Source organism: Alligator mississippiensis, chromosome 9, assembly GCF_030867095.1.
Source record: "Alligator mississippiensis isolate rAllMis1 chromosome 9, rAllMis1, whole genome shotgun sequence".
In the NCBI taxonomy this organism is placed as follows: Eukaryota; Metazoa; Chordata; order Crocodylia; family Alligatoridae; genus Alligator; species Alligator mississippiensis.
The window spans coordinates 14,173,970-14,189,490 of NC_081832.1; the positions used below are offsets into that span (position 1 = coordinate 14,173,970).

At 45.3% G+C, this 15,521-nt stretch overlaps 1 protein-coding gene across 6 annotated transcripts in view; it reads right to left on the reverse strand.

Annotated features, from left to right (window-relative positions):
• Window positions 1-12,246, reverse strand: part of STAU1 (staufen double-stranded RNA binding protein 1) — a 42,824-nt gene extending 30,578 nt beyond the window's left edge. For 4 of the 6 annotated variants that reach the window (XM_059733166.1, XM_059733165.1, XM_059733164.1 and 1 more), the window contains exons 1-2: window positions 12,111-12,245; window positions 5,505-5,571 (exon numbers count right to left, since the gene is read on the reverse strand). The gene's annotated coding sequence lies outside the window, so the exon portion shown is untranslated. Of the gene's footprint in view, window positions 1-5,504; window positions 5,572-12,110 lie in introns of all 6 variants that reach the window. The other 2 variants (XM_059733167.1, XM_059733163.1) reach the window with 2 other exon arrangements.
• Window positions 12,247-15,521: the final 3,275 nt, after the last annotated feature.

The following is a 15,521-nucleotide window of genomic DNA, read 5'->3' on the forward strand; positions in this document are numbered from 1 at the left end:
GACATCTCCTCATTCTTGAACAATTTTTTTTTTTTTTTTTAGGTGATTTGTTACAAGACTCTGGGGAGAACAGTCACAAGAGCCCACTCCTTTCCAAATAGAGAGTTTAGAATATTTTAAATCACTTTCTTTCCTTTTTCATATCTTTCTGATGAGGTATTTAGCAGAATCTGCAGATTCACTGGCATCTGACAGGGCTGCACTACAAATGTTTCTGCTGTGGCCTTGAACTTGCAACCTCTGGGCTGTCAACCATGCACCTTAGTACCCATGCCACTCCTTTTAAATCACTTTCTTGCTAAGAGTGCTGCATCTCCTAGAATAGATGGAGTCAAGAGAAAGGCTGCAGAATTGTGTGCGCGCTGATTCCAATAGATCTTCCTGTACCACTCCAGCACGGGGGTCTACTTTTCAGTCTGCAACAATCACTTGCAGCAACACTCCCAAGGACACCAGTGTATACCGTAGAGAATAAGCCAATGTCTTCTTTCGATGTCAAGCATGAGGGCTCTTTATATTTTGATTTAGCATAGAGCATTTGTAATAAATGCTTCAAAATCTCCTTACATACTGGCGTCTTCCCCTTTTGCCCACAAGGCATGGCACTCTGATCAGACCAAATTCATAGCTCTTCCAAAACTGCCCTAGCATTTTATTTTGCACGGAAGCAAGTCTCCAAGCAGGATATTATTAGCTCACTGTCTATATTTACTGTGGAAAACTAGATGATAGAGCTCCACATGTATGCACAGTTGAAACTGTTCTACACAGATCAGTCTCCACCAGGAGTTATAGCCTGAAAAGGCTTCCTTTCAAACACCTCTAGTTGGAGCAATGCTCAAGACAGACAATTCAGCCATTATCTACAAATTCTATGGAGACTCCAGCTCACATCCAAGTGCTTGAAACAATAAGGTGTTAGACACTGATCCAACTGTGAATAGACTTCAGCTGTTCACATTCCACAAACAGACCAAAAACAAAACAAAACCTGCACACGTATTCATAGGCCATAGCTCATTTCTTCAAAGCCTAAGGAGTTATATAGGCAAGGCCCTGGACACTGTCATGTTCAGTAAGCAGACTAGTAAGGTTTTAGGCAACAGCTATTAAAAAGTTTGCTTCTCTGTTCAGAACAATTTTTCTCTGCCTCAGTTTCCACATCTGAAAAGTGAGGATAATTTCACATGCCCTTCCTATGTAAATGGCTTTGAATCTACAAGAGCAAGATAGCCAGCCAGAAAAATTAACAAAGCAAGACCATGCAAAAGCTCCTTTCCATCATTGGCTACAAAAAGACATCACCTTTGTCCACAAATAAACCATTTTTTCCTGGGACAAAGTTCAGTGGTTCAGAAATCCATGCCCAATGTCCCAGGATAAATCTGGAAAAAAATTATTCTTTTTAGGATAATAGGTAACAACAGCTTATCCTGGAACATCATAAATGGCATTTGAATGGTTATTCCAGGACTACAATGGCAGAAGAGCACCAGTGCCTTCAACTACTCACTGAGTCCCGATTAGAGTAGCAATGTGTGTACGCACCAATGCCAGGATATTTCTGTACCCAGACAAACGAAGACACAACATGCCCACGGACAAATGTACTGGTTGTTCCTAGTCTCGGTGGCAGAAACATCTGCCAATAAGGGAGAATTTAAAGAATCTACAAAGGTAAATTTTTACTTGCCTTCCCATTTCCGCTAACCAAGAGAACAGAGAAATGTTGCAAATGGAACTTTTTCCAGTGAATGTATCCTTTTACCTGGGCCTCTATCAAGGAATCAAATGTTTGTATAAAGATATTTGTTTGCACCTTGATACATTTTTGTCACCATGTCTGGCCCTTACCCTCGCCTCAAGCTAGGCCCATTTATATTAAAATCTAAAGGTAACTTGCAGGAAGCATGCACGCAACTAATACAAAACTGTTTTAGAACAAACAGTTATATTCCGTAACGGAAGAACCTAAAAACTCCGTTTGCAAAAATTCATCCTTACTGCAAAGGATGAATTGATAACAGATTTTGTAGGCTTGCTGTTTCCATTTTTAATGTTTCCAATTATTGTATTTACTCAAATCCAGAATGACTCTGAATTTAAGATGACCCCACAATAAGTAGATTCTACACTAAATGGATAAATTGGTTATAATTTTCCATGTATAGAATCTAATTATGGGAGAGTTGTCTTAAATGCACCTCCCCCCACCGCTGTAGCAGGGGGGCAAATGGTGGGAGAAGGGTCAAGCAGCTTGACCCCTGCTCTGGCATACCTTGCCCTGTGCTGCCTGTCCCCTTCACTGCCTCTGCTCCCCTGCAACCCCTTCCCATTGCCACCTTTCCCCCCACCCTCCAATGCAGCCTCTGCCTCTCCCTTGCCCTTACCTTGGCTCCATCAGGCTCTGACCCTGCTCCACCCTGGGGTATGAAGCATGTTTACTCCAGCCCCAGCCTGACTGGCCTAGTAACAGCTGCAGTCCAAGCTTAAGGGCCCAGCAAGAGCTGCCACAGGCCAGGCTGAGGCTCCCTCCGTGGCCAAGGTTAGAGTGGGCCAGAGCTGAGCAAGGGTAGATGGGGAAGAGGCAGAGTGGCCTGCAGGTCGGAGGCAAAACAGTAGCTGTGGCTCTGGCCCTGATCCCCCAGCCCACCACTTTGTACTTGAATCTATGACTAGGGGCTCTCCCTACTCCTTGAACATTAATTGCAGGGGGAACCTCTTTGTAGATTCTAGTAAATACAGTACTTGTTCTGATAATTTTGGACTGCTAACAGTACAGTATAAAGTGTGGACTACAGGAATGGCCTACAAAGAACTTTTACATAAAATATAGAGTCTGTAAAGCCTACTTCAGTCATGTCTGACAACCTCCAACAACAGGGGCATTCTGCTAGTGAAATTTAGCCACTTAAGTATCTTAAATGAATGTAACTGATCTGCACATGTGCTCATTAAGTTCTGGCGACTGGCGCTCCCCTCAAAGCAACTGCTTAACTAGAGGCTGTATTTTAGCACCTATTAAAAGGTAACATAACTCTCAGAAAGATGCCGTACATCTTGTAACTGATTTTAGGATGTTCCGAGTTGACAACTACACACACAACACACCAGTGTTGGAAAGGCTGAAATTAACATTTTATGAGGCATGTAAGTGAAAAAAAAACTAGGAAAACATCATGTACAAAGGGAAAATTGATAACTTTCTAATGTAAATCAGGAAAATACTTTAAACAATAGTTTGCACTTGCATAGGAATTTAGAAAGATATTTTCAAATGCCAAGTGTAAGCAACAGATGATAAAACTGAAGCTTGAAGTCACAACTGTTACTGGTGTAGCATGGAAGTTAAGACATGAAGTTTTATTCTGAATCCCAACCTTCCTCTCATTGAGATTCTCTTAAATCAGGCAGTCAGACATGTCACTGCTATCATAAGCTGATCTCTTTGCACATCCCAGAGACTCCTTGCAACTGTCCATTTCCCTACAAGCTCCAAGTGCTGTTCTCCCATTCCTCCTCTCTTCAGGAAGGACTGTTCAATACATTGGCAACACATAGGAGGTGCATGCAGGTTCATGTGCACCCCCTGCACTTGGTTGTGCACCCCCTGCAAAAAGGTGTCAGCGGCGTCTGCAGGCAATCACTGCTCGACAACAACAACAGTCACCAGCGTCTACAGGCAGTCCCCGATCGCCGCTGCCAGCGGTGTCTGCGGGTAGTCGTCAACCACTGGTCAGTGCTAACCAACCCGCCCCCGCCAGCACCATGGCCTCCTGCGGGAGCTCACCACTTGCCACCACCACTGACACTGCCACCACCGCCTACAGGAGCTCGCCGTGCTCCCCCAGCCTCCAGGGCCGTGCGGCTTTCATGGTTTAACATGTTTATAGGTAAGTCTGTAAGACCATTAAATGATTTCTTCGTTCTGCCTGAGGAATATGTAGGGTGATCATATGTCCCAGTTTCACTGGGTCAGTCCCAAATTTCACAGGCTGTCCCAGGGTCCCAGCCAGTAGAGGAAAAACTCAAACAAATGTCCCTAAGAATTGGCTGCTTGCATTTGCATGTTGCTGCCTTGGGCAGTCGCCCACCCTTAAGGCTGGCCCCGACTGATTTTACTGAGCGTGCAATAAAATTCACAGCCCAACAGAGTCGGGACCAGGAGCTGCCGCTGCCATGTGGAGCCCAGGTGAGGAAGAGGTGGGGATGGGATGGCTCAGACCCCTGCCCTGTAGGGAGCAGGCTCCCTCCCTGCCTCCTGGGGACCTGCGTTTGCAGGGGCAGCTCCAGGCTCTGCCCTGGGACTTCTAGTAGAATTGGGACCGGGGAGTGGCTGTCACCATTGTGCAGAGCCCAGATGAGGAGGGTGGGGGTGAGGCAGCTCAGATCCCTGCTCTACCCTGGGACTGCGGCCCCAGCCAGCTCACAGCCCAGCGGGGTGAAGCCAGGGAGCTGTCCAGAGCGGACCCCCTGGGACCGCAGCCCCAGCTAATTCGCAGCCCAACTGAGTCAGGACCAGCAAGCCACATAGTCCCTTCACCCCTACCAGATGCCAGGGACCTTTGTTTGTGGAGGCAGCTCCAGGCTCTGCCCTGGGACTGTGGCCCTGGCTGGATCTATCCTGCCAGGGCCAGCCACCTCTACTCCTACCCTGCACCTGTGCAGCTGCAGCAGGTTTGGGACCCCGGAGCTGTCACTTGGGTCCTCCACTTGGGCACCAGGATTGCACTGGGGGGCACAGGGGGCTTTTGTTCTCTGTGGGCAAATCCCCCCTGTCATCACTCTACTGGAGCTTAACCAGAGGCTGGAAGAGGTGCAGCACTGCTAAGATTTTGGCAGGGGCAGTACAGGGCTGCTCCTGCTTTGCCTGTAGCAGCACCACTAACTTGGGAGAGGGAGGGAGGGGGGAGCAGTGTCCTGGATTTCCCATAGTCTCATATTATTGCCCAGGAATATGCCATTCAGGGTATCAACACTTCAAACTATCTGGACAATGAACAAAACTGAATCATGGAAAGGGGACATGGTTAACATGGCAGCCATCGACCAGCTCTTGAACCTGAAGACAGTGACAGACCTGCCTAAAATGGGGTAGGCTAATCAGATGCATGGAATTAAGTTTCCCTCCTTCAAGTCTTCCCAATTTTCCTAGAATATTCCTTAAAAATCTACAGTTATCACATTACATGCAGACAAGCAGGAAATGATCACAGTTGAGTGTAGGACCCAACTTCACTCAGCCAAAAATTACTCAAATTTTCCCACAAGAAAACACTGTGGGCAAAAGTTTTTTTAAATAACCAATTCCGCTAAATTTCTTCAGTGTCAGAACTGTCAGAGATGCTGCAAATAAAAATGGGAGATTTTAGCCAAAACATCTCTTTCCACTGTATAACAGAATGTTATCAGTTCAAAGCCTCCTTAATTTACACAAAGAAAAGGCAATATACTAACAGAGATAAAAATTATTGAATCCTATATTTAAAGTAAGCTTCCTGTACCTTTAGGTGATCCAGGGACAGTGAAGTTTTGGTTTTAGCTGAGTAGGGTATTTATGTTGGAGAATGCCTAAAAGAAAAATGCAGCATTAGCTATTTGCTTTCTGAAGCTACCAAAGTATTTTAACTTTTATCATGAACTTCTCATTGCTTAAAAGCATTATCAGGAGCAACGGAGAAACTTCTGATAAGAGCTAGGCTAAAATATTCCACAGTATAGCTATGAAACAATTCCTTAGGAACTGTGTAACAGCAATCTTCTGAAAACCACATATTTTAAGCTTCTTTCCATCACCTGTTTTGTAAGATCCATTCAATATATGCATTGTAAAACAAGCCCAGATGCTGTCATATTCAAAGGGGCCTTAGAGAATAGGGAGCCTAATCCCTGTAAAACTTCTACTCTTAGACAAGAAAATGCATTATGCCCTCATTGAGAAAGTTAGCAAGCAAGTATAATTTTTAACTAAGAACTTCAACTTGATTGGGCAGTTTTCCTCACATTACTTTTTTCTTCCAACCCCAAGTGACTTCCCTAAATCTGGGGGAGGGAGCTCAGATTGTGGACTCCACCAATCCCACTTTTCATTTTGCTTTAGTTTAAGGGATGCTTAATAACAAGTGCTTCTTGTGATTGACAATCACGAGAATTAATGTCAGAGTACTAAGAACAGATAAGGAAACAGAACATAATCACCATCTAAACCAGTAGCAATGTAATGCAGTAAAGCAAAGGAACTTCCAATAGTTTTTAAACAGCAAGCATCTCTCCAGACATTAAGGTAAGAAAGGTGCATACAAAGCTGCCAGTTATAGAGAATGACTCTAAGAGTATACTGCAGGATTTTTATAAAAGCTGCTTTAGTACCATGATCAGGTTCCTTAATATTTCTGAACAAGTCCTTGTGAGATGCAGGACATCATGCAGTAGGAGGAAAGGGACAAAAATGGAGCCCACGTGTAAACTGCTTTTGAGGAAGCCTATACTTGCTTTTGCAAGTTGCTTGAAGATTCAGTACCTATAAGCAAACTCTTGTCAAAGGTTAATGAAAGTAATAATGTGGCAACAGTTTCAGCATTCAGACTGAGTTCTGATTTTTCATCCAAAGAGGTGGTAAAAAAATAACCTAAACAGTTTTTAACAAATAAATGCTTTCTGTATGAATGAAATCTGACATTCAGTTTTCATTTAGACAAACTCCACACAATCTGTTGTATTCTGACTGCAGATATTACACAAACATCATCCAGTTTTGCCAGTTCTTGAGACTTTTTTTTCTGGCTCAGGTGCTATCTATTATTTTATCAGCAAATGATAGTCTTTTGGCTAAACAATCGGTCTAGTAATCAGGAAGATCTGGGTTCTATTACTGGTTCCACTGCAAACTACTTTTGCAAACTCTGGCAAGTCATTTTGCTCATTTCTGCCTCAGTTTCCCATATTACACACACACACACCTCTTTGCACATACATATTATGAAAATAGTTAAAGTTCACCCCAACACACAAGTGGTGCTTAATATTTCAAGCAAATATTCAGGTACTGGAGTAACATATAAAAGCATCTACAAATAAAGCACTGAAACTAAAGGCCAAGGTTCAGGTTTCCTCCATTAAAAAAAATCCCAGGACCTGTGTCTGGCAGAGATATACTGATCCTTAATGCATATTCACAGATCCACTGAAGAATTTCTAGCCCTGATGTGCAACAGGACAGGGTCCTTAATTATGTTACATATTACCATTTTACACATGCTATCAAAAAGTTGGATACATGGAAGCTGTGTGATTTTGAATAAAATAAATGTATTACCAAGACTGGATAGTTCATAGGATATTGCATCTTAAATGCAGTTATGACACTCTCTTGACACATCAGTTCTAGATACATTAAGTCCCAGACTAGTGTTACAGTTTCCAACACAAAAATCTTGGTAGAGCCAAAGCTTAAAATGCTCTCCCTTTTTTCCCCCCACCTAGATAGTCTAGCAAAGAAAGAAGAACACGCTTTGTCAACAGCACAGCCTCCAAAACAGGTTGCCAATGATTTTAATACTGTCGGTAGCAGAATATTTTTAAATGCTTGGACTTGTCCTTTTAGACTCCTTCCTCATTCATGAAGTGACCTCCCCATTACATTGGGCATTGATAAGGCAATTCAAGAATGCTCACCAAGTACTGGTATATTTTTTAAAACAGTCACTGGCCACATAAAATCAACTGACAAACGCCAATCTACACAATGAAAACTGTACAAGACATGGTGAAATTCCTATTATTTAGGTACCTTTTAGAGGAACCAAAACTAGTTTATTCTACACTTACAAGATTTTATAGAAATTATCATCAGAAAAAAAACACCTTTCTACATAAAATACAGTATCTTAACATTACAATTTAATTACATAAAAAAGTTACAAATACATTGCTTAGGGACATTTTAAAAAACTAAAAGCATTCCTCAAATGATAAGCTGTTATATTATTAACATCTGTCACTTGTACACTTTAAACCCTTTGTGTCCAATCACAAGGCTGAGGAATCATTTCCAAAGCAAGTTTATGAGATAAGACATCTAATTAAATCATATATCTTTTTCCATTTGAGAAAACCGAAAAAAGATTCTTAGAAAACCTGATAAAGTTCTACAAATGTATTGTTTTCTTAATTCTTGCCTTTCAATGACTGCCAGAAAAATCGATGATGTGTTGATAATACAATTCTAAGTCCCCGAGCTTAAAGAATATGCTCCCCTTGATCACATTAGTTATAAAAATGAGATAATAATTTAAAAGGACATGCATTTACTAGAAGCTAGTTCAAGCTGACATGTTTCTAGGAACCAATGTCTGAATGGGTGTGACCTTTCTTTGAAAAGGTTACCAGATTTCATCTAGAAACACTAAGTAAAGGAGTCACAAATAGTAACTAATTAATGAGGCATAGTAAGGCAGCCTATTTTGTGTCACTATGCTTACCCAATATCAAGAAAAGTCTGAATTATTGGAAGTACAAGTTACACGGGGACAAACTACTTTCTTCTCATTAACACCAAACTTTTGACTGGGGTATACTGAAGAAAACAGGAGTGCTTATACCACAGTTTGTTAATTCAGTAAGCAGAACTGAACATAAAAGATTTATTCAAACCGATTTACCTTTGGTATTTATAGGGACAACATTTCCAGACCGAGTGCCACACATTCCTTCCTGTATTTAACCTCACCATGCTCGTGTGAGGTGGGGGAAGTGCTACCATCCCCATTTTGCTAGCACAGATCTGACAGAGATCCACAAAAGGACACTGGCAAATGGACTAAGTCTAGATGCCCCTGCATCTTAGTTCCTAGAAGGGCTCAATTCTGTAGGCACATTGAGACCACACTTAATACAGACTGAAATACTGAGCTCAGCACAACACAGCAGCCACGGCCACTTCCATTCAACGAATATGATACATGATTAGTCCTAGGAGCAGGGACTGGAACCCAGGACTCCCATCTCCTAGATGATGCCTTTATCCCTGGGGCAGAGCTATGCTTATTCTTGATCTCTCTCTTTGCTGCACAGAGCAGATCATCAACAGAAAAGATGAGAAGTGTCCCCATCACAGCCTAGCAGTTAGGATGCTCTCCTTGGAAGTACAAGACATGGATTTAAATCACTTCAAGGCTGAGAAGTGCACTAAACCCAGGTTTCTCACTTCCCAGGAAAAGGCTGTAAGCATCAGGCTATTATATAATAAAGAGGTCCTATCACCGGGTCTCTTATAAGAAATGTCAGCCACCTTCCAGCCTCAAAGTGGGATGACTTACATGTCAAAACCCTTCTCAGGGATTATACCTGTGAACCTCAATCTCACCTGCGTACTGAATCAAGAGCTACTGAGTTCAAGAAAAAAGTGGGATAGCAGATACACCTGCCTCTTCAGCACCTTCTAACTCGTTAACTTGTGGTTTCTTCATGCTGGCCGTTGTGAATCGTACCCGACTGCCTCGCATCCCTTAGTATAAACATAGGAACCTAACTTAGGGCTGTGGCCTCCACTGTCATGGCCAAGCACCTAAAAGTAACTGATGATATCTGAGCATCACCATCAGGCACAAGTGCCTTTGTGGAGCTAGCACTCACTGACCTGCATGGCATCCTGCAAGATGTCCGAGGCACAACAGGGACCTCTGCGGTTCTAGAGGACCTGAAACCCAGCTACAATACTATAAGCTCCTGCAAAACAAAGGGTGTGGCAATTCATGCCAAAATGCCATTTCTGAATCTATTTGGGGCTTCCATCTCTCATTAACTGAATATCTTAATGGCATGAAAAAACTATTCAATGCTTATCAATGCATAAAGAAATCATATTCGAGTCTGTCAGGGACAATACATCAAACATGCATAAGATGTAGCAGTACGCTACATTTGGGAATTTATCCAACGACCATTTGTCATTATTGCCCATTTCTAACTTCATTGCTGGTGACTGCCTATTATTTTCTCAAGTGTATTTCTTACAAACCAGAGCTAATATGAAACTCCTCCCTTTGTCTCCTAAAAAGCATCCTGACTGTAAAAGAGGATCCTACAATTCTACCCTTTGCTTTAACCCTTACTTCAGGTCCACTTGTGGACTCTTTCACCCCAGTCAATCATCCCAGCATGTTGTCTGCTCAAAAGTTTTCCCTTTCCCACTGCTATTTGGAAAACACATGAGCCTTGTAACTTCCTAGCTGCAGTGAATTTGACAAGTATCCAGGTCCCCTTTCTTCAGGTTGAGGAAGATCAGGCAGTTAAGCAGAAAAAAAAAAGATACAGATTAGAAACATGGTTTTAACAGATATTTAAATAATAAGGACTAATAGTTATGCTTGCTGCCCTTCACTCCTGAGCCTCCCTAATGTTTATGGAAATATGGAATTGTTCTTCCAAAATTAATAATCATTTTTGCAGAGAGGGCTCATTTCCCAATATATCCAATAACCAACCACAGTACAAATCTGCGCTAACGTTAATATCTAGATTAACTTCTATAATGTTAAAGCAAAATAATCACATATTTGCTACAGAAAGGTTTAAACAGTTGCCACAAAAAGGTGCTAGTTCTTTATCTGCCAATTATAGACCAAAATGAGTTACAAAAATGCAAAAACATTTCAGTTGAGCAAGGTTTCATCCTTGGACAAACTTTTAAAAAGGAAATAGGTGTCTCTGACAAGATCTTGATTAGCCAAGGAACATCTCTAAGCTAGTATTTATGAGAGACGCTCAAAATGTATACAGCTGATAATTTACGTGATGCTTCATGAATGCAGATAAGAAGTGAACTCTGCAGGGCAGGAAACACTGTGAATAGGACAAAACCACAAAACAAATCAGGAAAGAAGGTGCAAAGGATTAATGATAAAAAAAAAGCAGCTGACAAAAATTCTAAGTAGATTTTAAGAAGGGCTCTGCAGAACAGAGACCTGGCAGATGAGGATATCAGGTGTTGGAAGCACGCAATACAAGTATGAAACCCAACAGAGGCAACACAATTAAGGCCAAGGATTGAGATAAACACTTAAACGCTACAGTAAAACTTGGGTAGTTGACATCACGACATATTTTAAATTAAATATAGTTTACTTTGCTAAACCACACCACGGTTTGATAATACACTCAAGGCTAACAATTTCAATTAACATAGAAATAAATCGTATGTCTTCTCTCTCGGCCTCATCCACCACAATAATCAACATAAATACTAACACTGACACATCTAAAGGAAAGTTGTCAAGGCAACTACCGAAAGTGCAGTTAAGGGCCAAACGAACTCCTTTTTTAGAATCGTTTGTTCCAGACAGACAAACCATTGTCACGGCTGCTCGATACGCCAGTGAACACGGGGCTTTACAACCGAGATCTCCAAAGGCTGGAATTTTTGTTCCTCCATAATATCAGCGACGTCCCCCACGCTTTTTCGACTGCGCCCCAACCCCGCGGCGACCGCACGGCCGCGGCGCAGATACCGGCCAGTCTGACAGTAGCTCAACTTTGTGGGATAACCACCGAGGTTAAGACACCCAAGCCGGCACGACACACGTCCGGACGGCCTCCCGAACAGGGGGGTGGCTGCTGTAACGCTCCTACGACCCCCGTGAAACGCCACGTGCTAACGGGGGAGCGGAGGAGAAAGTAGAAAACCACAGGGCAGGGGAGGGAGCCGCGCAGCCCCTCTGCCCCCAAAGCAAACAGCGCACCCGACGCACGTGTGGAGTCGGCACCAGCGCACCAACACGGCTCGGCGGCCACCGGAGCCGGTGTCTCTCCACGAAGGCCCCTCAGACGCACGCGGGGAGCAGGGGCCCTGGGGCCAGGCCCGAGGCTCGGCGGGCAGAGGAGCAGGAGCCCCCGGGGCGGCGGGACCTGTTGCTCCCCGGCCTCCCGACGCGTTGGGCGGGGAGGAGCCGAGGGCGCCGGGGAGCGCTGGGGGAGCCCGGGGCCGCCGCGCCCCCCGCCCCGGGCCGAGTCCCGCCGACAGCGCGCGGCCCCGCCCGCCCGCCCGCCCCCCCGCCGGGCCCGGGGCAGCCGCCGCCGCAGCCCCGCTAGGCCCAGAGCCGCCCCCCGCTCACCTGCGACCTGGGCTGCGGCTCCCGGCCGGCGGCGCTGCGGGCGGGCGGGCGGGCGGGCGGCTCAGTCCATGGGCCGGGGCCAGGGCCGGGGCCGGGGCCGGGGGGCGGCTCGCGGTGCGGAGGGAGGCGGCGGGCACAGGGCAAACACTAAAGAGAATGAGCGGGGCCAGCTCCGGCCGGGGAGGAAGTGACGGCACAGCGCCAGGGGGCGCCGGGCAGCCAACCGGGACGGCCGCCGCGGCCCGCCGCCCCGCCCCCCGGGCCAGGCGCAGCCAATCGCGCGGCGGACCGGCTCCGGGCCCCGCCCCCCCTCGGCGGACTACAAGTCCCGGCGTGCCGCGGCGCCCGCATGCCTCCGTTCCACTGCGGGGGCGGGACTACGGCTCCCAGCATGCACTGCAGTCTGCTGGGAGGGCCACGTGCAGCCGCGAGGCTTCGAAGCCTCCCCCAGGGGCCGGGCTGTGGCCTGCGGGCGCCGGCGTGGCGCGAGGCTGCTCCCGCCCGCTCGGGTTGCAGGTGTGCGGCGACTTCCACCGCTGCGGAGCCACGACTCGAGCCTCCGGGAGCGCCGTGGTTGCTGCGCTCCAGCAGCCTCTTGGATCACCACCCGTCGTGGCAGCAGGGGCGTGTGAACTAGTGCTCGCTGGAAACCGTGTTCAAACACGGGCATGCTGATACACGAGACGCGGCGGTGCTCTCATTAAAGCTCCCCGCACAGGTGGACAAGTCTTCTCTTGCAGATGGAGATAAGGATGCTTGTGTGCTCTTCTTCCTGTGTAAAGAGTTTCCCGACAAGAGATCCTCGGGTGTAGGGGGCATCGCTCGCGCTACAGCTTCGGAGCAAGAGCTGTACTTGGGCAAGAGTTGGGATCAAGTTAGACAATTTTTTTTTTAATGCAAAAAGTGATCTGATGAAGAATGCCTTTTGTGGGGAAGCTTGTCTAGCTTTGGATGAGCTGGATCTTAAAAGACACCACCCCCAAAAATCCTTGCCTCTCTGGCAATTCCTGGATGATCGGGACTACAGTGCTTGTATACCTATTTTTAGACTCGCCCCTCTCCATAGATTTGAGGCACCCTTTGGAAAATGCCAGCTTTTAGGTTTTGCTTGTTTCTTGACTACACAAAAAATGCCAGAGCAATCTTGCTGCTGCTAAGAAGTCAGACCACACCAGGGCAAAATGTATTTTTGAACACAACAGATTCATGTTTGAAAACTAGGTTCATCTTGTGAATCATGTTTGCACGCCTAATTGTGCTAACGCTGCGTGGCAGTCTGCAGCGCTCGCTCCTCAAAGGATCTCAAGGTGGCCTAGCTCGGGGGGGTTGCACAGAATCACTGTTCTAACACTACTGTAATTATGCTTTTTGGAATGAAAATGCTCCTGTAGTAAACACTTTATCATCATCATCATCATCATTGAAATTAAGGGCTGGAAGGGACCTTAAAAGATCATCAAGTCCAACCCCTCTGCTCTGGGCAGGAATACTGCTGAGATCAAATGATCCCAGTAAGGTGTCTGCCCAGTCTCTTCTTGAAGACTTCCAAGGTTGGGGACTGCACCACCTCCTTGGGAAGTCCACTCCAGATTCTGGTCCCCTTACTTTAAAGAAGCTCTTCCTTACAGCAGTAAATTTCTTTTCCCCCCTTCCTTTCTGGCTTAGTGGAATAATTTTATTTAAAACACCAGGTTTCTGCTTAGAAATGCATGCATTTTAGTAGCGAATATAGCCTGAAGTAAACAAGAAACGTAACAGTTCAGTTCTGGGAGTTTAACGTAGGGATTTGCTGTGTTTAAGATGATCAAGTAGCAGCTGCTGTGCTGTGTGCTCTCTGAAAAGATCTAGTCTTCAGCGCACACACTCAGAGGTCTTTGCATAGTCTTAGACCTCATTTTTGATGTTCTAGCAAATTCAAATACTGAATAACCAAAGAATCACTCTGAAAGATTAATTTTTCTTTTAAAGCCCATTGAATTCCAAAATGAAAGAAGTGTGATCACACTGAAGATACACACACAAGTTATAAGTACTGCCATTTGTTAGAAAGAGTCAACTGCTGTTGGGTAGATAAAAGACAAAAAAAATACAAGTTGGACACTCAAGTGATGACAGCGGCTTAATGAGACATCCATTTGTGTTTTATACACTCAGAACTTATTTTGTTTAAGTCAAAGGAATCTGAATTTTGGAATGTAAAAATGGTCCAAGCAGCTGTATCTTTGTCTGGTTTGCATATGTGTTTTTAATTTGTATTGGTCTTCAATAGCTGAAAAAAAATCAAAGAAGCTGCCATTAACTAATTGCCACTGACAAACCTTGGCTTGAGTATTTCTTGTAAATTAACATTTAAACCATACCCTCTTGAATTAACCACATGGAATAAATTCAGTCATATTAATTAAATATTAGCTTGCTAGCAGATAAAAAAAGAATTATGAATCTATTGATTTTGCAGATTTTAAGCAGAACATAACTTCTAAACTTCATATTTCTGCATATCAAGGCAAAAATCCATAACCTCAAGTAATTTTACATTTGCTATACTAGATTGAGTCTGGGCACATCCAGACGAGCACACACGTGGTATATGGTGCCGCAGACCCATCTGTGGCACTGGAAACCGCATGTACTACATATGCAGGCATTCACCATGCTGCTAATTTGACATCAGAGATCCTGGTGGTAAAAAACCCACAGCTGAAAAAAGCAGGATGACACGTGTGGTGGCAGTTAGGGAGGGGTGTGTGAAGCAGGCCCTATTTGATTCAGATTCTGATTCAGCCTGAGCTGGGGACAGTGATTCGATTAGTTGATTCAGATCACTGTCCCTGATTTGATTCGGCCAAATCCAAATCTGAAGGTTCAATGCTGATTCAGAGAATCAGGAATTTGGCCATAAACACAGCTTTAAATGTTTTTCTACACACTTCAAGGTACCAGGCGCTGCCTGTGAATGCTGCAATGCTGGGGCACATGGAGCATCCGACAGGAGTGCGTGGGGCCCTCCACATGCTCAGCGGCGAACCTGGAAGTGGACCAGAAGTACTGTAGTCCACTTCTGGGTCCACTAGAGAGTGTGCCAGGGGCCCCCTGCGCCCCCCACCCCCCTGGCTCAGTGATCAGCCACGGGTGGACCCTGGGCACCACCCCCCCTTCCCCGATGACCCTGGAGGCATCAGTCGCCGAGCAGTGGGGGGGGGGCTGTGCGCTCTCCAGTGGACCCAGAAGTGGGTGGAAGTGCTTCTGGTCCACTTCTGGGTCTGCTGCTGAGCACACTGGGACCCCTTCCCCCCGCACTTTGGTGGGACACTCCATGCGCCCCAGCATCTCAGCACTCATGAGCCCCTGCTACCTAGAGGTATGTAGAAAAAACATCTAAAGCTGTGTCTACGTTCGAATCACCAAATC